The sequence below is a fragment of the Zeus faber genome (genome assembly GCF_960531495.2).
Source record: "Zeus faber genome assembly, chromosome: 10".
NCBI lineage: Eukaryota > Metazoa > Chordata > Actinopteri > Zeiformes > Zeidae > Zeus > Zeus faber.
In genome coordinates, this window is record NC_137199.1 from 11,388,121 (window position 1) to 11,395,620 (window position 7,500).

A 7,500-nucleotide genomic window follows, 5' to 3' on the forward strand; every position below is an offset into this window, starting at 1 on the left:
GGGAGGAAGGTGCGAATTTGGGTTATGAGGTGTGATTCCCGCTACTTAGCTTGCCTACACAAGATCGTCGAGGAAAAGGACAAAAAAAAAACAAAAAAAACCCACATGCAAACAGGAAGACAGGCAGAGAAACTTCACTCCTGCCATCCCCGGGGACACGCTAACAGGGAACACGAACAACACCGTCAAATTATACACGCTGGGTGGTGCAATCATTACAAAATGCATCTTTTTTCGGGGGGGAACAGCGGCTCGGCGACGGTACCCTCACTGGAAGCGGTGCTTGTCCAGTAACTCTCTAGTCTCTGTGGACCGGCGTGGCAGTCGTACCTCCCCCTCTGTTACGCTTTCATTTTTTTGTTGGATCTTGTTTTCGTTTTGGGTTTTTTTTGGGGGGGGGACACGCTTGCACGGGAGCGGAGGCTTTTGCAGTTCAAAGCCACCTGTGCACGTCGCGTTGGGGAGGCGGTGGGGGGGAAGGCGGCGGCGGTCGCCTCGGGACGGAAGGGGAAACGGGTCGCGAGGAGAAGGAGCGTCGGGCTTGTCAGGACGCAGGAAGACGCTGGGGAGGCGACTTCCTGTTTTTCCCCAAAGCGGTCCGCAGAGGCTCTGCCGGGGAGCGTCACTCGGAGAACCGCTGATGCGGGGAGCATCGATCCGCCGCCTGCACGGCCACGTCCGCGACTAAGGGCTGGCTGGTGGACTGATTGACTAGCTGGCTCACTGACTGACTGATTGACTGACACCTTGACTTGCGGTCACAGACAATGGTTTCGATGCTTTGACACAAAACTAATGGCTGTCTGCCTTTTTATTTTTTTACCACCATTGGCATCACAGAGTCAATCTATTCTCAAGCTGTTTTTGGTACCATGGTGACTCAGTGGTTTGCACTGTTGCCTCACAGCAAAAAAAAAGGTTCTGTGTTCGAACCAGACTGGGGGCGTTCTTTGTGGAGTTTGCATGCTCTTCCTATGTTTCCTTCCGCCCTAAAGACATGCGTGTTAGGGTGAGAGGTTCCTGCCAATGCCCTTGACCAAGACACTGGCACCAGAACTGTAGTTGGCCCCCTGGTGCCCCGCAATGGCAGCTCACTGCTCCATGTCAGTTCGGATGGAGGCGAATGCAGCGAGTACATACCTCCATGGGGATCAATAGAGTAAAGTAAAGCCCACACTCCCTCGATTGACCGCAGCCTAAGAAATTCATTTAATTCTACAGTCCTGACTGCGACACCTTTTTATCTAAATAATGCATCGCATTGTGACGTCAACGCTCGAGTCCGACTCTCCGATTGCCATCGCAGTTGTCATTGTGACATCACAGGCGCTAAGCAGTCCACCGCTGGCACCTCGACGCGTGGTAACGCAACGAATTCCAAGTCGCTCCCTGTGATCTCAACGTCGTGGCGTCAAAGAAGGGAAGACGAGGAACTTCCCTTTGTGACATCACAGGGAGCTATTTTTTATACGAGGGAATCCTGTTGTTCCTTGTCAAAACTAAAACTTACAGACAAAATCTGGCTCATAGCTGGAGAAAAAGCGAAAAGCTTCTCCTTTCGTTGCGTGACATCCGGGCTCCCTTAGCCAACCGCAGCCTGGGAAAACCAGTTCAGATATACTGTAGTCACCGTTGGATGCCAAAACCAAAACCCTCCAACAGCGTTGATTTCTGCACAACCCGTCAAACCAGGTCGCTGGTTGTTTTTGGAGTTGAGGCTGCAAATATCAGTTGAAACACACACTGTTCTGGATAATAAACACCGTTAAAGAGTTCAGAGGCTCGACCTCTGAACGGGGAGGGAATGTCGCCGTACTTCACGTCAACTGTAGAATAGCTAAGTCAATTGTCGTAGGCTGACACCTTGGTCTTAGCCACGGCAATCACCATTGCAACATTGACCGCAAAATGATTTAGGGGTCCAGCAGGGCTTGCTCGGATTTTTATAATTATTTTTCTCCTCTGCATTTTCCGGCCTATAAGTGTCTGGAACAGGACAATCGTTTGAGCCGGGACGTTTCAGACATTTCGTGGTACAAATTTTATACGCATCAATCTACGTTATGAGCGGGAATTAGTGGAAAAACCAATGCAAATTTACCTGGGGTTGAAGGACATCGGCATACTCTGGTCAGTTTGTGGGGCGGGGCGCTTTGAGACGTCTCCCGGTGCTGCTTCGCCTTCGGAGAGTTGTATTTAAGCTCGTTCAGTTGACGTGCCGATGTGGCGTTCGAAGCTCGGAAAATTGTAACTTGCGCTGCGTTTCACAGAACCCGAAAAAACTGTAATACGTACCTAACACGACTAAACTGGACCCCGCGTATCGCCGCCTGCAGCTATTATTTGTTATTGTTATTGTCAGTAATGCACAGTATCAGGTTTTTTTTGCCATTGAAAATGTGTCAATGTCGATCCATCCTGGATGGGTCCAATACTCAGCCCTGGATGTCACTTATCATTCCATCATCTCATCCATCATCCTCCGGTGTCCCAAACAGCGGACTTCATCGTCGGTATGACATGACAGATGCACAGATTCTCCCTGCCACACATCGTGATACCGTCGGCCTCCGAGTGGTGAGTTACATCACCAAGGGCGGCTCGGCGTAATCACGGGGGTTCCACTAAACTATTTTTTTTTTTCCTTCAGGGGGGGATCCTGTTATTTTCTACCACTCAAATTATCCCCTTGCTTTGAGCTGGCACTTGGTGAATGACAGAGAGTAAGAGAGACAGAGAGTGGCGAGGGAGGGAGGGAGGGAGGGAGGAGGGGGCTGGTTAAGTGCAGTCAGTGAGAGGCGGTAATCACAGCTCTGGTAAAAGCCCTCCTTCGCTCTGTGTTGTGGTCTGTTTTCCGTCTCTCTCCCTCTCACGCGCGATCGCTGACTGTTTGATAATAGCTCTAGATTGAGTAATTGTGTGTTTGAGTGGGGCTACACTGCGGGGTGGAACCTGCAATCAGATATAGATACCGTCTCGCTCTCTCTCCCTCTCTCTCTCACGCTCTCTCTCTCTCTCTCTCTCTCTCTCTCTCTCTCTCTCTCCCTCTCCATCTCTACATTCATACCATGGCTCAGCAGTTTGCACTCCACACCCCCAGCTCTCTCGCTCTCTCATTCTCTCTCTCTCTCTCTCTCTCTCTCTCTCTCTCTCTCTCTCTCTCTCTCACAATGCCCGGCCAGAGCGGTCAGCGTGGCTAACAGCTGCGTGTCGTGCTGTAATTGATGTCATCATTTCAATTTGAGCTGATTACAGTGGAGAGCTGCTTATCGTGTGACCCCCCCCCCCCCCCACCCCCACACACACGCACATACACACACACACACACACCCCCGGGTGGAATATCTCCGCCTCGCAACGCCTGACCGAACCCACATACCGCCTCCCCGGCTGCCCTGGCCTGGCGAGCTGGTCGGCTCGGCTGGCTGGAACGATGGATCGGATGGATGGACGGAAGGATGGATGGACGGACGGAAGGATGGATGGGCGGAAGGTTGGATGGACGGAAGGATGGATGGATGAGCTGGCTCAGCTCGGCGCCGCCTTTCCCTCTGACTCCCAGTGAGGAGGTAATGACTGAGAGCGTTCCAGGGACCTGCTTGGCCCAAGGGCCTGTGTTCTTGGCATTTAGTTCTTGGGGTTATTATTGTGATTGGCTCGCCCCTCCGTCGACAACACTCTCCTCCTGCACTCGGACGACCAAGCGGCGAACGGTTGCACGCATAAATCTTTTCAGTCACATTAAAGTTACCATATTAGTTTGTGAAAAGAGTATGTCTTTTTTTTTATTTATTTTTTTTAACTTTAATTAATTGCAACGGGCAATATTCCAAAACGGATTTTGTGCCTTTACTTAGCATTTCACATCTGCGAGTGCCACAAAATACACACTTCCTAAGTCTTTCTGCTTTTTGTACTTTCACTGCAATTGCCAAAATAATACTGGCACCTTCCAGCTTTCCTGCTGTGCACTAAAAACTGTGCGCATACTTTCAAACACACACACACACACACACACACACACACACAAAATAACACTGCACATCAGCATTGAAAAAGGGCAGCGCCAACAGGAGATCATACAGTGTGTTCGCTGTTTTACACGGGTTGATGAACTTGTGTCTTCCAGGTAAGCCCGGCGCGTGCTGCAGATTCCTGACCCTCCACTCTGCTAAACACCAAAGATGGGACCGATACGATTCAATGTCGGTATCGGGTGCCGATACTGACGTCATTCACCCATTGGATATCGGACCGACGTCGCCGATCCGAATCCCATTCCATGGTCTGCCTCCTCGAAAAAATTCAACCGGGCAAATAATTAACCTATCAAGCACAACACGTGAACAGGAACTGGCAGTTGGAGTTGTGCAAACCATCACTGATTGAAGCCGCCAATAAGCTGCGTTTGTCCTCAAAAAATAAGGCGTCAGGATTCCGACGTATATAACATACGGAGCTACTGGGAGTTGTAGTTCTATCCGTGCAGCGCCGCACTGAAATGAAGCACCGGACGAGGGTTTAAAACTACACAGGTCCCGGTTTAAAACCAAATTAATCCCATAATGGGGATTTTGTATTATTTTTTCACAACGAGCTCTTCCATGATTGCATTCGTTGAAAATCCTTGTTCCACCCAATCAGCCCCGCCCCGAAATCTCAGCCGATTTGGATGAGTCGTTCTTATAGTCGAGGGCTCATGATCAACGCGGAGTCGAACAAAAAGTTTTGCGCCACGTAGAAAAAAAGAAAAAAGAGCTCCGGTATCGGAATCGGTGTCGGTATCGGCGCGTATGTATCCGAATCGGATCAGAACTGGAGAAAAAAAGTGGATCGATGCATCTCCGCTAAACACCAGGCAATTACCATTTACCCAGAAAACGCGGCTCACCTGATCGGCGGCTGGAAAGACAGAGCCGCTGCTAAAAACAGACAAGGAGCCCGCTAAAGAAACGCTATCTCTTTGTCGTTCGTTCTCTCGCTCCCTTTTTCTCTCCATCTCTCCCTTTGTCTGCCTGTCTGTCTTTTTCCCTTTTCATTTTCTGGAGCTTTCTGGAGTTTGTGGGTGGGAGGGAGCAAAAGTTGCCTGCCTTACGCCTTTTCTCGCTTCACCCCCCCCTCCTCCCCCTCCTTTCTCTCTCTCTCTCTCTCTCTCTCTCTCTCTCTCTCTCGCTCTCTCTCTAACTCTCTGTCGTTTTCCTGGCTCTTGTAATACCGTCATTAGGAGAGCTCTCCTGCCTGCTGCTGGTGCGGCTGGCCAAGAGACAAGAGACAGAGACGGAGAGAGAGAGAGAGCGAGAGAGAGAGAGAGAGAAAATGATGAGAAAGATAGGAGCCTGGGAAAAATAAGTGAAGATCTCGCGCGCCATGCAGCAATGTAAACATAGCTCAAGGTGAACTTTGCCTTCCGCCCTCCCGTCTATCCCTGTCTGCGCAGGTGATCGTTGTGATTGTTATGTGTAGTAGGTTTCCATGTAGACGTGTTTGTATCTGTGCGCATGCACGCGTGTGTGTGTGTGTGTGTGTGTGTGTGTGTGCATGCGCCCCCGTCTCCAGACCACTCGGGCGGTGGAGCCAGGTGTGAGTACACCTGGATTTCAAGGGGTATTGCCTCGACAACGACTGCGTTCCTGTGCTTCCTTGACTCGCGGAGACGTGGGGACGAGGAGACCGCTGCGCCGCCCCGATGGGAACACTCGCCCGCGGCCGCCGCGGGCTCCCATTGGCTGCGATAAGCTCTGTCAACTCCCGTGTCCCGCATTCCCACGGAAAGACCAAGGGCCACCCTGTTATTTCCAAGCAGCCAGCGTTTAACCCTGTTGTCTTGTGCCGGGAAGACCATACGCTGTGCAATTGTACAATATGCATGTTTATGTGTGTTATATTACTATCTATCTATCCATCTATCCATCTATCCATCTGTCTATCTGTCTGTCTGTCTGTCTGTCTGTCTGTCTGTCTGTCTATCTATCATCTATCTGTCTATCTATCTATCTATCTATCTATCTATCTATCTATCTATCTATCTATCTATCTATCTATCTATCTATCTATCTATCTATCTATCTATCTATCTATCTATCTATCTATCTATCTATCTATCTATCTATCTATCCATCTAAACATCATTCAGTGGAGTCATTCTTTGCTGTATTAGGCCAGCATGCAGGCCCTTCCTCCTCTCCGCTGCCCTTCTGTCTACCCAGCCAATGGCACTTTAATTTTACTTTACCCTAATGCCCCCGGAGTACTCTCGCAGACACTGCATACAGTGCACACACACATGGAAAAACTATTGCACACCAAATCCCACTGTTTTTTTTTTTTTGATTTGTTCTTTTTTTTTTTCCATAAGTGCGCACTCCTAAACTGGCTCCAGATCTAATCAGTTTGATCACAGCCTCTGCGGTGAACCACATTATTATTCCCACTAATGCCATACAGTTACAACAAGTTTATGGGCTTTTTGTGCACAGCCTCAAATTCTGTACGAGCCATTCCACTGGTCTGCTAGGACACACGGCTGAGCAGGAACATTCACATCAATATACTTGCCAATATCAAATGGTTTTCCCTCAATTTCTTCACCCATGTGTGTGTGTATGTGTGTGTGTGTGTGTGTGTGTGTGTGTGTGTGTGTGTGTGTGTGTGTGTGTGTGTGTGTGTGTGTGTGTGTGTGTGTGTGTGTGTGTGTGTGTGGTCACCGTGAGTGTGTATAGAGTCCCCCGCAGGCTCCCTGTCTGCTCTCTCCGCATGTGGCCGAGTTCCCCGTGTCCTCGACCCCTCAAAACGCTGATCTGCGATGACTAATGGACACTGTCCTAAGAAGGGAACCACCACCACCACTACTTTCACACACCTTTTATTGATATTATTTGTTTTGATTTGATGTTGTTTGCTCTTTTCTTTTCCCATTCGCTGCTCTCAGTCTTTCTGCCGCACTCCCGTCTCATTTGCATCTCCTTTAACTTCCTTTGCGCAAGCCTCATTCTGCTTAACCTTGCCGACAATCATCTGCCAACTCCTCGCTTGTTGTCCTGAAACCAACACAGCTGTTGTAGGAGTGTTAAGCCGAACGGCCACGCGCATGGTTGTGCGTTTTGTGGACTACAAGCGGGTTTGGCACCACCTTCAAAAGAAAAAAACCATGGGACATGCGAAGTAAACAGTATGTCTGCTTTACAAACAGTCTGCATATCCCTTTAATATTTCCGCTCTTCGTCACGAGAGTGAAGGGTTGGGGAGAAAACATGACTCAGGTATTTTACACAGCGTGCCAGACTCCAAGCAAGGCTGCAGGACAGCCAGGGGAAACAACAGCAGGAGTTACAAAGAAACAGGACTTCGCAAAGGCCTTTTGGAGAAAGGAAGTCAGCCATGATGCGATATCTGGTCGTTAGAGGACATTCTTGCGGCGATGGACCACAAAATGTTTCTGGTCTATAAATGTGAGAGCTCGGTATAGACGATAGGAAGTGTAAAAGGTTCCCCACTTCCTAT

At 49.5% G+C, this 7,500-nt stretch overlaps 1 protein-coding gene across 1 annotated transcript in view; it reads right to left on the minus strand.

The window, feature by feature from the left end:
• The window catches only part of LOC307235580 (A disintegrin and metalloproteinase with thrombospondin motifs 2-like), a 130,178-nt gene that overhangs the window by 120,698 nt on the left and 1,980 nt on the right, over window positions 1–7,500 (minus strand). The window lies entirely within an intron of this gene.